This window comes from Trichechus manatus, unplaced genomic scaffold (genome assembly GCF_000243295.1).
Source record: "Trichechus manatus latirostris isolate Lorelei unplaced genomic scaffold, TriManLat1.0 scaffold00025, whole genome shotgun sequence".
Classification (NCBI taxonomy): Eukaryota; Metazoa; Chordata; class Mammalia; order Sirenia; family Trichechidae; genus Trichechus; species Trichechus manatus.
In genome coordinates this window covers 7,923,837-7,938,514 of record NW_004443961.1, presented here as the reverse complement: position 1 = coordinate 7,938,514, position 14,678 = coordinate 7,923,837, and the positions used below count along the sequence as shown (strand labels likewise).

Genomic DNA, 14,678 nt, shown 5'->3' with positions numbered 1-14,678 from the left:
GGAGAAGGGAGAGGGTTGACATGTTGTGGGGTTGTTAACCAATGTCATAAAACAATATGTGTACTACTGTTTCATGAGAGACTATTTGTTCTGTAAGCCTTCACCTGAAGTACAATAAAAAAAAAGAAAAAAAAAAAAACAAGAATAAAGAGTATAGGAAAGTTCAAATCCTTATTCTTGAGTTCTCTATCTTCACTAACCCAGTGCCATGGAGTTGATTCCGACTCATAGCAACCCCATAGGGTTTCTGGGGCTGTAAATCTGTGGAAGCAGACTGCCACATCTTTCTCCAGCGGAGCCACTGGTGCTTTTGAACCACCAGCGTTTGGGTTAGTAGTCGATCACTTTAACCATCGCGCCACCAGGGCTCCTCTTTTCTTCAGTAAAGATATGCTATTGAGGCTTGTTTAGTCCATAGAAAAATTATTTCTGAGAGCACTGTATTCATCTGGATAATGAAGAAAGACGTGGATCAATACCAGTATCCCTGGAGACTCACACAAAGTTTGAACGAATATTTTTGTACTGTCTTTGTTAATTACAAATTTAAGTGTACAAACTTTAGATACCCCGCCCCCCATTTAACCAAGTATAAAAGTATTGTAAGAAGAAGGCAGTAACATTAAGTGTTTGTAACCAGTTTATTGAGAAATCTTAACTTGATTGGCATAAAGCTAAAGAATTTTTGTTTTTTTCCAGTCAACATTTTAAGTAGTATATTGAATCTATCTTTTTTAACCTTTAACATCTAAGCAATGCTATAACTCTCCATTCACTTTCAGTTACTGAAACTAAGTTTAGTTCACTTTAAAGTTGAATTTCAAGTCCAATGCTATTCTCTCCTTCTCCCCTAGCATAGGTTGTGCTTAAGAAAGAAAGGGTATTCTGGTCTGCCATTCCTCTTTGCACTCTAGCACCTGAGAGCAGAGGGGGAGAACATGGTTTCCGTCTGGAACACCTTCTCCTCCTTTTGGCTATGAATTTGCCTCTTTGAATTTGGAGTCAGAGGAGATGTAGGGAAAGGAGGCATCCTCTTATAAAACTACCTGCTTATTTGTGGAGGGGAGGTGTCTCTGGTCTTCTGTAGGTTGCAGTCTAATTCATAATCCTGTGTATTGGCTACTATTTGGTGCTTAACAGACTACCTCAAAACATTGTGGCTAAATAACAGCCATTTATTTAACTTGTGATTCTGTGGGTCGGTGGGCAGTTATTCTAGTCTGGGTTGACGCAGCTGACCTGTGCTGGCTCTTATGCAGCTGTAGTCCCGTGGCACTCAGAGACATCTCTTTGTGGAGGTCTTCTTCCTTATGTTCCAGAAATTAAATTGTTATACCTATAAGTTCTGCAGGAATGTTGTTAGCAGTTTCCAGAGAAAGCCAGCTTGTGATCTTCCCTTTTTCAGAAAATTTCCTTCATAAAAAAGTGATTGAAAATGGTCAGTCACATCATCTCCACATAGATTGGGATTTGAAGCCGCTTATAACTGGTTGTTCAGACTGCTGAAGGAGTCTGTCAGTCTCGCATCCTTTGTAATCTTTTAAAGTTAAGAACCATTTATCTTAAAGGAAAAAAAATCAACCATAAAATCTTTTATCTTTAATCAGTAGAGTTTTTTTATTGTTGAAAATAACAAATTCATGAAATATGGAGCATGTTATTGTTGTCAGGTGTGTGGAGTTGGCTCCGACTCCTAGTGACCCCATATATAACAAAACCAAATGTTCCGGTCCTGTGCCATTCGCACAACAGTGGGTATGTCTGAGCCCATTTCTGTAGCCATTGTGTCATTCCATCTCTTTGACAGTCTTAATTCCTATATTGAGTGCCCTTTAATGGAGAACAGTCATGTAAAGCAGAAGATTTGTTTTTTTCACATACAAAAATTTATACAAACATTGTTATATGACTCTAATTGTTCTCCCTATGCTGTGACAGCACACTTCTCCTTTCCACCCTTGATTCCCCATGTCCGTTCAACCAGCTCCTAACCCTCTCTGCCTTCCCATCTCCCCTCTGGGCAGAAGCTGCCCCTTTGGTCTCTTGTATCTACTTGAGCTAAGAGGCACACTCCTTAGGAGTATCACTTTTTGTCGCACAGTCCAGTCCAATCCCTGTCTGAAGAGTTGGCCTCGGAAATTGTTTTATTTCTGGGCTGATAGAGAATCCAGGGGCCATGCTTTCCAGGGTACCTCCAGTTTCAGTCAGACCATTAAGTCTGGTCTTCTTACTAGAATTTGAGTTCTGCACCCTACGTTTCTCCTGCTCCTTCCAGGACTCTCTGTTGTGTTCCTTGTCAGAACGGTCATTGATGATAGCTGGGCACCATCTAGTTCTTCTGGTCTCAGGCTGATGAACTCTCTGGTTTCTGTGGCCCTTACTTTCCTTGTGTCTTTGGTGTTCTTCATTCTCCTTTACTGAAGGTGGTTGGGACCCATTGATGCATCTTAGATGGCCGCTTGCAAGTTTTTAAGACCCCAGACACCACTCACTGAAGTAGGATGCAGAACATTTTCTTAATAAGCTTTGGTATGCCAATTGACCTAGATGTCCCCTGAGAGGATGGGAGTTTTTTAGTTTGTTGGGAGTTTTTTAATTACCTTTTAAATCTCTTCATTTGCAGAACATTTCTTACGTGGCTTCTGGGAAAGAAATAGTGGCTAAAATAATAGTCATAAACAATATGTTTGTGAGTCATAAGGCCCAAGGCCTACAGAAGTTAAGATCACTTAAGAAAGGGTTTACCAGTTAATTAGCAAATGTACGTTTTATAATAATTTGCTTCAGTATCTGTTGACCAAAAAACACTCCCAAGTTATGATCTTAACTGTTTTGCCCTCAAGGTATCACAGAAATGCCAGGAATGAAGCTTATTCAGCATCCCTTCCAAGGCAGAATTCGAATTTGCTGTTATTGATGGTGAATAATTCTTATCAGAGCTATAGAATAAGCTCAGTATTAAAGGCAGCCCCATGGACGTACTGTGCTTTTTAAGCCCTTCTTTGGTGCTGTTGTTTTCTTATTTCTCTAGTTTAGATGGCTTGAACCAAGTCTGAATTAGAAGCTCCCGGTTGTTCTTGTTGAGCGTTGTCAACATGAGCACTGTGAACTATGGAGCCAATAGATCATTCAGGAAGTCTTAAGGTTGAGTTTTCATACTATCGATTGTATAATGACATAGTTCTTTTTTTTTCTCTGTGATATGGATAGAATAAATAAAGTTATATGATCAGAAGGACATCACTGTATGTCTGAACACACTATAGCCTCCTTGACAGGGGTGGAATATAGCTGTTTAGATAGATAATATTCATCCTGTCAAAAAGTGAATTCAAACTATGAAGAAAGAATTATAACTTGAGAGCTAAAGGCAAACAAGCTTAGTCTTACATCTGCCATTGCATTTTTTTTCCCTCACTACTGAAGAGATAAACATTTAAAAATTATAATTGTGTGGATCAGAATTTTCTCTATCATATTAAAACCCATCAGAAAAGCCAGCATCCCAGAGAAGTTTTTTTGGAGCCATACACATCCTGCTTTAGGAAAGCAGAGAGGATATTCATAACAGTCTCCTGAATATTTTTAAAAAATAAATAAAAGAAAGCATGATTGACTTTGTTATGTGATTCAGCTGCTATTGCAAAGGGAATGGATCTATCAGGATTTTAACAGCTAATTTCATGTGATGTGTCCAGTAGCTTCTCAGTAAATGGAAGTCTGAGGACTTCCAGGCTGAAGTCAACCCCAGGAAGGTGAGCTATGGTAACCATTAGGAAAACAAAAATTGAAAATTTCTTTTTCTCAATAGATAAACATGTTTGATTATATTTTATGTGCTTTTGAGTCTATTCCTGGAAAACGATCAAATTGGCCCATTTAATTAAAATTTGCCCATGAAACCTGTCATATATAATTTATAAAGCTGTATTGCATATTACTCTATCTTTGTAAAAATAAACACTTAAATCTTGTTGGCGATTTTAGGGATCAATGGCTGAAATACACGTTCCTACTTCCTTTAGTGAATGCACACCCATTATTCACTCAGCCGCCCCATAGCCAACATCACTGAACATTTGAAGGAGCATTAATCTCGCAGTGAGGGTAAAAACTATCCACTTGTGCTGGGGGAACACAGTGGGATGCATTGGCTTTGTATGCCAGTGAATTCAAGGCTGAGGGTTTTTTTGCTTGTCAAGTTGCTGTCACTTTGTTCAGAGTTAGAGATTGCATGTTTCCGAAATTTATAACAATATGTCAGCCTATTATAACTAAATGAAAATGAACAACTCGGGGCTGTTTTTGATATGAAAGAAAAAGGTTGATTGCATTGTTTCCGAATATCTCATTTTTGGAAACTTGGGTATATTTAATTGGCATGCCACGTATTAAAATGTAACTGCTGTGAATTATCTTTAAGGAGGTTCTTACTGTTGTGTATTAGTGGAGGTACAACTGACATAATTTCTCTCTTTATTCGGGAGACCATTGACTGCTGTACTCTAATATTCAGTGAGTTTCTTTTCTGGCAAGAGAGAAACAACCCTGGCAAGCTCAGCTCTTTTCAGAGTGTTGGCATTGGTGCAAATCCATGGGTTTCTTCATCCCATTCTAGACTAATGCCCATAACACAGCTGGCATGTCCATAGTGAGGGTACTGAGCTCGTCTGTGGACAGATGTGACCTTTTGTGCCTTCACCCAGAGATAAAGCACCTGTTGTTGTTGTTAGGTGCCATTAAGTGGGTTTACAACTCTTAGTGATTCCATGTGACAGAGTAGAACTGCCCCACAGGGTTTTTTTAGGCTGTAATCTTGACAGGAGCAGATCACCAGCTCTTTTCTCCTGCATAACCTCTGGGTAGGTTCTAATAGCCACCCTTTTGGTTAGCAGCCAAGCTGTTAACCATTGCATCACCAGGGCTCCTGACAAGCACCTGAAGAGGTTTAATATACCAACCTCTCCTTCGAATCCCCAGCGGCAAAGGTGCGTCAGTATTCATTTGGCAAGTATTTGCTTTGTGTCAGGTGCTGTGCTCTGCCCTGAGGCAGCTACACTAGTGAAGATATTTCTGTTTCATGTTGCTGATGTTGTTAGTTACCCTTGAGTTGGCTTTAATTCATGATGAGCCCATGTACAACAGAATGAAATGTTGACAGGTCCTGCAGCCACTGTATAATTTTAGTGTCTTCCAACTTAGGGGGCTCATCTTCCAGCACTATGTTGGAGAATATTCTATTGCGATCCATAGGGTTTCCATTGACTAATTTTTGGAAGTAGTTTGCCAGGCCTTTCTTCCTAGTGTCTCTTAGTCTGGAAGCCCCACTAAAACCTGACCCCGCTATGGCTGACCCTGCTGGTATTTGAAATACTGGTGACATAGCTTCCAGCATCATAGCAACACGGAAGCCTCATAGTATGTATGACAGACTGACAGATGGGTGGTAGGTCTTTTTCACAGGTACCTCAAATGGATGAGGCAGGGGATGGGGGAGGGTGAGTGGTACCTGACTGAAAATATATTATGCAAATCTATCATGTGTTTATACAAAACTATCCTTGATAATTCTTCCTTATTTCCCATTTTGAAAATATCACCAAGCCCTGTAAAATTGACCTTTCAGTTATACTCAACTCTCTTTGCTTCTCCCCCTCTCCTCCACCCCTTCCTTGGTGTGAGTTAACTCTTACTTCACCACTGAGGTAGTAGGCCCCTAAATGGTTTCTCAACATCCCCATTTTGCCCTCCCCCAATGATGTGTTTTCCACAATGCAGTTGAAAGGGGGTGTCTTCAAAATGCAAACTTAATGATATGCCACACAGCCTCCTAATACACATGTGTGCAAGCACTTAAGTGCCCACACACTTACCTTTAAAACTTTCCATTAGCTTCTCAATGCTTTTAGGATAAAGACCCCAATCCTTTGAATATCCCCTCAGGCTTTGCCTTAAACCTTTTTTTCTCATTTGCTGAGTTTAATCTACTGTTTAAGAAGCCAGGCATTTAGAATTTTATGTGTGGTGGCCTGGTATCTCTTCTTGCAGGGAGGGATGTGGGATTGCATTCCATGTAAATTTTGGTAATGAGTTGGGCCATTCTTTGGTAGTTTTTCTCCTAGGGGGTTATTTTTCAGAAAGTGGGAATTTTTAGAAGTCTGAACTCCATTGAGTATCATGTTAATACTTTTGATACTTCAGAACTTACCTGGATAAATTTCTACCCTATGCTTCTATCTAAATATAATGTTGTTTTGTATGTTTCTATAAAGAGGGAGGAAAGTTCAGAATTTGAAAAAAGAAGCAAGTCGTAAGTATAGATTTCTTTGGACAGTTTCATAAACTGACAGCCTGTAGTTCCAAAGACTTCGAAGAAACACATACCCTGACAAATATAAACAAGTCCATTTGGTAATTCCTTAGGGTAGGACTCAGGCTTAGTTTTGCCATACAAATAGAAAAGGATTTATAGGTAGGGGGAATTTTTTCTCTATGGCATATAATACATTCTTAAAACATTTAAGACAAGTTAAATGTTTATTCATGTGTTCTTATATTCTCAACGATATTCTTTACAGTGAAAGATTTGTATATGATGTTTAGTGTTTTAAGATGATCTTATTTTCCAAGATATCCCCAAAGGAAATCTACTGTTACCCCTATTGTCAGAATCTCTTTTCTCCATTCAAAAAAATGGTGGTAGTTAGCCTTTAAAACTATGAAAACCGTTACCAAATGGAATTTTTTTGTTAGGTGCCATCCAGTTGGTTCTGACTCAAAGCAACCCTGTGTACAACAGAGCAGAATACTGCCTGGCCCTTCACCATCCTCACAATCCTTGCTATGTTGGAGCCCACTGTTGCAGCCTCTGTGTCAATGCATCTCCTTGAGGGTCTTCCTCCTTTTCACTTTACCAAGAGTGATGTCCTTCTCCAGGCACTGGTCCCTCCTGATAACATGTCCAAAGTATGTGAGATGCAGTGTCGACATTCTCGCTTCTAAGGAGCATTCTAGCTGTACTTTTTCCAAGGCAGAGTTGTTTGTCCTTCTGGTAGTCCACAGTATATTCAGTATTCTTCATGACCACTATAATTGAAAGACATCTTTTCTCCTTTGGTCTTCAAATGGAGTAAAATGGTGAAATGTTCTCTTCAGGAGAATTATTTAGACATATCAGAGTCACTTTATTTCTGTGTTTGCTTCTCCTGCCCACTATCCCATAAATGATTAAAGTCTCTGGGATTATGAGCATTTTTCTTCAGTGTGTTCTAGTTCCAGGGGGAAACTGAACAGCTGAGGGCTGGGTGGACTTTTCCTAACAGAGTTTGCAATTTTGGCTTAAGGAATAACAGTTGGATTCCTGAAGCAGTTTTGGGTTTGAGTCAACTTGATGTTTCAGTTGGAAATAAGATTATCAAAAAGCTCATCTTCTGTCTTAAACTTGCTCAGACTCTTGGAAAGGAAATTAATTCATGGATCTCTCCACTTTTCTTTCTCACTTTTCTGAGTAAAAATCATAAATGTAAAATTATTTACTTCTCTACAATTTATTTTCATGAGCTTGAGCCTTGCTCTTGAATTATTGCTCACTTTTGTTCAGTGTTATGTGCTGATAATTAAATATTTGTAAATCTTAATTTTATAGGAATTTACATATTTACAGACCAACAGTTTTACTGGTGTTATCGTCATTGGTGTAAAGTGAATAATAATAGTTGAAATGTCATTTAAATAGTCATGGCATTCAAGAGAGCCAGTGAAGCATGAATGTGGAATATTTTTCAGAGTTGGGGCAAGAATACCTGAATGCATCAACTATCCTGAAGCAATATGATTTACAAATTTTTAAACCATCTCAATCTTACAGAAAATGGGAAAGTATAGTACAAAAAACTTATTTTACCATTTGAGAGTAAGTTGTTGATAGGAGGCCCCATCATTCCCAAATACTGTGTGGTTTTCCTATAAGGGCATTCTCCTGCCAACCAGCAATGGAGCCATCAAAATCAGGAAGTGGACATCGATGATGCATCATAAGCATCCAATCCTCAGACCTCATTCACCTCCGCCCACATTTCGCCAGGTGTGCCCCTTTGGATTTCAGCAGTAGTAGGTGTATCACAGAAGTGAGGCTGTTTCCCCTCAACACATGTTTTTGATGTGTTCTGTTACTGATGTTGTTAACTTTGATCTCTTGATCGGGGTCCTTTTTGTCAGCCACCTCCATTGGAAAATTATGCTTTTTTCATTCATATTTAACACATATTATATGGAGGAGGTACTTTGAGAACATGTAAATATACTATTTCTCCTGGAACTTTTCAGTTCTTTCACTTATTTATTTATAGCATTATGAACTCATGTTTTCCATTTTGTTCAACAGGTTATAGTTTGTTTTTATTTGCTGTTCACATTGTGTCATGTTTGGCCAGTGAGAGTCCCTTCAACCTGGCTTCTGTGTCCATTTAACATATACTTATCATTCGATGAGGATTGTCTTGTACAACAAGATAGTCCAGGCTCATCTCGTGCTTTCCCTGGTTCCTTTAGGTTGAAAGTAGTATTTAACTAACATCTGGACACTAAGTGTGGCCAATGCTATTGGGTGTCATTGCTCCCTGACTCTCTAGGTTTGCTCACCTAAGGAATATGTGTTTGTGTATGTGTGTGTGTGTGTGTGTGTGTGTGTGTGTACGTATGAGTATACACTTACAGTTATATTTATATCTCTATCTCTATATCTCTGTGAATTCATACCAATACCTCCAAGTCCAGTACAAGACTACAATTTATTCTAGTTTTCATTTGTATATAACATTTTATAGCTTGGAAAATTTATTTACATTAACCACAGCATGATGAAGCAGCCAGGGTCAGTGTTTTTCTTGGCCTTATTTGATTTGCGCTCATTATAATGAGTTACCTTAATTTTTACAAAGCCAACAAAGAGTAGATGCAGGAGCCAAACCCAGTTGTCTTTTACTATTTCTGTCTTTGTCTTTCTGGGTTAAAAAAAAACAAAACAGGAATTAAATTCTTTTTCTTTTTTTACTTTTTTATTTACATTTTATTTTAAGCTGAATTTACTCCCAAGCCATAGTTTTTGTTTCTTCAGCTTCTCCCGGGATATCTTTTTCTTCTGTGCAACCTCCTCTTCTGGCTTAGGAACGGTTTGCTCCTTTTCAGTAAGGGTCATCTCAGTGTAGCAGGGGGAGCTCTTGTATGCATTAATCCGACCATGAGCTTTGTAAGTGCGATGGCGCATCTTGGGGGCTTTGTTCACCTGGATGTGCTCAATGACCAGAGAGTCCACATCTAAACCCTAAAGTTCAACATTACTCTCTGCATTTTGAAGCATGTGCCACAAAAATTCAGCACTCTTTTTGGCCCACCAACCTTGTGTTCAACCCCACTGTTTGGCCTGGGCGCACCTACCAACTCTACCACTGTAACGTTGGAACGGCATACATTGCTTCTGCAAAGTGACATCTTTCAGATACTTCGTCACTTTTCAGGTATGCATACCCTTGATGGCCTGGGCAGTTTCATGGGTGTTCCTCAAATGGACCTGAAGATTTGAACCTCTTGATTTATGTAATTTTGTGGGGTTTTCTGGGTCAAGTGCGTAGCAAACCATTTTGCGAGATCACCTCAGGTTGCTTCCGGGAAGAGCCAAGAATTAAATTCTGGAACATCAGATCCATTGTACATTTTTCTTATTTGTTTCTAAAAAATTCATAGTATGATTTAAATATAAATTATAACAAATGGTTACTTATTTTTATATTCAAAATGAGGCAAAAGTTTGGATGGGTGCTCAGGGTGTATACATGGCACCTGTTTGCTAGTGAAAGTAATAGAAAGTTCTGAGAAAAAATTTTGGAAGTAGATGATTATTGGATTTTATTATCTTAACAAAGTTTGAACCCCTAAGAAGAAGGGACCAGTCCCTGGAGAAGGACATCATGGTTGGTAGAGTAGACGATTGGCAAAAAAGAGGAAGACCCTCAACGAAATGGATTGACACAGTGGCTGCAACAGTGGGCTCAAGCGTAGCAATGATTGTGAGGATGGCGCAGAATTGGGCAGTGTTTTGTTCTGTTGTACACAGGGTCACTGTGAGTGGAAACTGACGTGGTGGCACCTAACAACAAGAATAAAGCACAACTTTAACTTCTAAATATTTACTTAAATTTCCAAGTTTTAATAGTGTCTCTAGAGGTAGAACAGGTACTTTTTATTTTTCTCAATGAATTTATTGAACTTTGGATCATAGCATTTGCTAAAATAGAAGACTTTGTTAAAGCCCAGATACTAATAACAATGGGGGTTGACTAACTTTATGTAATACAAAATTGCAGCCACCACATTTGTATAAATGGTAATTTAATCTAAGTGGGTTTGTGTTCTGCTGTGTAGACATTACTTTGTAATTTGTAGGATAATTGCATACATTACTTCTAAACAAGTTTGTTTTATTTTGTGCCAAGACTGCCTTACAACCTCCTCAACATGTGAAGAGTATTTTAGAAAATAGAGCTTTGCTCTGAAGTGCTCCTTGGGTAACTCGTCAGTGTGCTGAATATTTAGTAGTTGCTAATGAGGCTCCTATCAGCTTATCAGTGTTCAATTTTCTGTTCTTGCATGGCATAATTCTATGAGAAATCTTGAGAGACTTTTGTACCCAGTAACTGCCCTTAAGAGATACCTAAATCCGTTCTGAAATAAAACCTTCTCGGATTGATTTATAGCCATGTTAAGACAAGCACACCATCTGTACATAATAACTTGCAAAGAAGATCTCGGATTAAAAATTTGTTGTATCTTGTTCATAATTACTTTGGGGGGGCAGATCTTACATTTATTAAATATTCCATTTGGAATACCATCTATTAACAGGCAGTTTTCTCTCCTGCTTTAGATAATTTCTTTCGGACTTAGGTAGCCTCTGCCTTATAATTAGAAACCACTTTATTTATATGATTTTTTTCAATTTCATTCATATGCATATTATTTTGATAATGGCCCAGAATCTCAACTTTGCTAGAAAATGTTGATTTAGCTTTCCTTTCTTTCCTTTTTATTTTTCAGTTTTCAGTCTCTTATTCAATTCACTTGCAGGAAGATCGATTTTGAATAATACGGTCATGATGTCAAAACCGTACAAATTATACCCGGCTACCATCTGGAATGGTGAAAATAAAAACTTTATTTATACTGTTTTCTTTAAGGAAAGAAAAATAAATGTTCTTTCTCCTTCGGGGATTGTATTCTGCAAAGAAAATGCTTCTTGTTTATAATCTGATACTGGGACTTACTCTGAAAGAGAATGACTTGAAAACTCATTGCTGTTCAATAAAGTATTAAATGATCCAAGCAGGATCCCTTGGCCGCCTTCTGTCTCTTCCCCTAGACAACGCTCTGCGAAGAGTCACTGTTAGACCCATCTTAGAGAGGAGAGACCTGTGTGACCTGAGGTCATAGGTTGATATGGGTGGCATTAGGTCTTGAACGAAGCCCTCTGATGTCTATTGCTTTGACCTGGGTACTGTCATGTGCCTCTCCATCTATCGTGAGAGTTTAAGGAGCCCTGTTGGCTCAGTGGTTAAGCACTCGGCTGCTAACTGAAAAGTCAGTGGTTTGAACCCGCCAGCTGCTCCAAGGGAGAAAGATGAGGCAGTCTGCTTCCGTAAACATTATAGCCTTGAGGCAGTTTTACTCCGTCCTATAAGAGTCTCTGTGAGTCGGAATCGACTCACCAGCAATGGTGGGTTACGAGAGCTTGGGGTAGAATGAGTACTTATATGCTAATATTTCACTAGCTGTTATCTCACTCAATCCTCACACCAATGAGCTGGAACTATTACTCTCTCAGAGAATCAAGTTATTCCATAGATACAATTGTATCTCAACAATATAGAGATTCTCCAGGTGATTTCATACCCAGTACTTGGCCCAGTGCTGGCACTAAGAATGAACTCAAGTAATATTTGTGGAATGAATGATGCCATCTGTTGACTATCCAGTAAAATCTTAGAACTAATAGTTCGAAGGCTCTTTCTGTTTTAATATGCAATTTAATTTGCATCAGTATGAAAATACTTTCTTATTTGACCATCTTAAGACCCACATATATTTAAATTTTCTAAGAAAATTCCTACTTCTTTCTTAGGTATAAAGAAAGAAAGAAACTAGCAAACAAAAACCACTTGGTGGAGTAATTTTGCAAAGGATAGTGATAATGGTTGCACAGCATGACTAATACAGTCAGGGTCACTACCTTATACATGTGGAGATTGTTGAATTGATGTATGTTTTGTTGTGAAATATTTTCATCCCAATCAACAACAACAACAAACTGACTTTATGCTGCAGCAATTAATACTGTTTCTCTAGAGAGGTGAAGATATATTTCAATATAGTTAAAGGGCCCAGGGGTTTTGTTTAAGAAAATATTGTACATATAACAAGTCTAATATTTTTCCTTGTCTTTTTTTTTTTGTTAGTGAAAACTCTTCTCACTCTACCTTCAAAGAAAAAAGTCACTTGCACTCTGTAAGATTACACCATGAATGCCCATTGCCTTAATATATCCCCAAACCAAAACCAAATCCATTGCTGTAGGGTCGATTCTGACCTATAACAGCCGTATAGGATGGAATAGAACTGCACCATAGGGTTTCCAAGGCTGTAATCTTTTTTTTTTTTTTTTTAGATCAACTTTATTGAGGCATAATTTACATGCACTCAAGTACACCTTTTCAAAGTATACAATTCTATGAGTTTTGACAGCTGTCCACCACCACACACAACCATCACCACAGTCAAGATACAGAGTATTTCTATGACACCCAACATTGTCTTCATAACCCTTTGTAATCCATTCCATCCCTTTGCCCTGGGCCACAGGTAAACACTGATGTGTTCTCTGATACTATGTGTTAGTTTCCATTTTCTAGAATTTGGTACAAATGAAAGCATGCAGTATATACTCTGTTGTGTTTAGTTTCATTCACCCAATGTAATGATTTTGTTATTCATCCCTGTTATTACATGTATCAGTAGTTCATTCCTTTTAATTTCTGAGTAATATCATCCCATTGTATGGGCGTACCACAGTTTGTTTATCCTAGGGTTTCTTAACATTGGCAGTACTGACACTGGGCCAGATAATTCTTTGTTGTGGGAGTTGTTCTATTTATTGTAGGATGTTTAGTGGCATTCCTGACCTCTATCAACTCGATGCCAATAGCACTTCCCTTTCCCACCGTAACAAAAACGTCTCCAGACATTGCCAGGCGTCCCCTGGAGGGCAGAATCTCCCCTGGTTAAGAGCCACTGGTTTATCCATTCACCTGTTGGTGGACATTTAGATTGTTTCCAAGTTTGAACTACTGGAAATGAAGCTACTGTGAACATTCATGTTGAAGTCTACACTTCCCTTGATCGCATACATGATATCCTATTTCCTAGTATCTAATGAACACTTTTCATGGTGGGTGCTCATTACTTTGTAAGACAGCTAGTTCTGTAAGCATATGCTACAATGATGGGAACGTTCTCTCCATGAAGGGAAAACCGTCCATCCATTTGCTCTACATTACAGCAACATATAATGATTCTGTTTCCTCTTCTATGTGAGAGTTCTTCAAATGTTAGACTTTATTTCTCCTCAGTTTTTTTCCCCTTTAGAATTCTTAGTTTCTTCAGCCTTCCTTCATATACCACAGTTCCTAAAGCCACGCTATTCTGTTTGCGTTTGCCAGGACACACTTCAGTTTGTCAAGGACATTTTCAGAATGCAGTATTCAAAACTTACTAAAAAGCTCCCAATACTCTTTATGAATAGAAAAAAAGAAGAATGTTCATAGTCATTAAGTGAAACTATTCTACTTAACTACCACCCACGCGTCTGTCAGTTTTGTCTTACTGTGGTGGCTACGCGTCGCTATGATGCAGTACCTCATGCCGAAGGTATTTCAGATACCTGCAGGGTCATCTATGGTGAACAGCTTTCAGTGGAGTTTCCAGAAATTGGCCAGTAACAATTATATGGATCACCACAGAATATTGTTTGATATAGTTCTGGAAGATGAGCTCCCCAGGTTGGAAAGCACTGAAACTACATAGTGGCCACAATAAACTCAAGCATACCGAGGATTGTGAAGATGGCACAGGACTGGCAACATTTTGTTCTATTGTACACAGGGTCACCATGAGTCAGAGCTGACTGGACGGACACTAGCAACAAAATCAACAATTTTACTTAATGGAATTTAGGATTGAATTGGTTTATAGTAAGCTTATGGTTAAGTCGTGCTATCTCCAGCCTATTTCACGTAAATTGTTGTTAATTTATGTCTCCTTTATCCCAGTCTTGTGTAACTGTTTGAGAGGGGGCAAAAATACAGAATTCCACACTTCTCTACATTGCCTTTTTTTTTTTTTTTTGTAAAATACATTTTATCCATTTATTGATGTCATCATATGGTTATTTTTTATTCTTCCCATACAAAAATTTATACATACATTGTTATGAGACCCTAATTGCTCTCCCCTTACTGTGACAACACACTCCCCCTTTCCACCCCTGATTCCCCATGTCCATTCAACCAGCTCCTAACCCTCTTCTGCCTTCCCATCTCACCTCTGGACAGAAGCTGCCCATTTAGTCTCTT

The 14,678-nt window shown here is 38.6% G+C and overlaps 1 protein-coding gene and 1 pseudogene across 6 annotated transcripts in view; one reads left to right on the top strand and one right to left on the bottom strand.

Moving 5' to 3' along the window:
- The window catches only part of PTPRD (protein tyrosine phosphatase receptor type D), a 473,666-nt gene that overhangs the window by 224,825 nt on the left and 234,163 nt on the right, over positions 1–14,678 (top strand). The gene's annotated exons all lie outside the window — the stretch shown is intronic.
- On the bottom strand, positions 9,068–9,637 carry LOC105756138 (60S ribosomal protein L17 pseudogene; annotated as a pseudogene).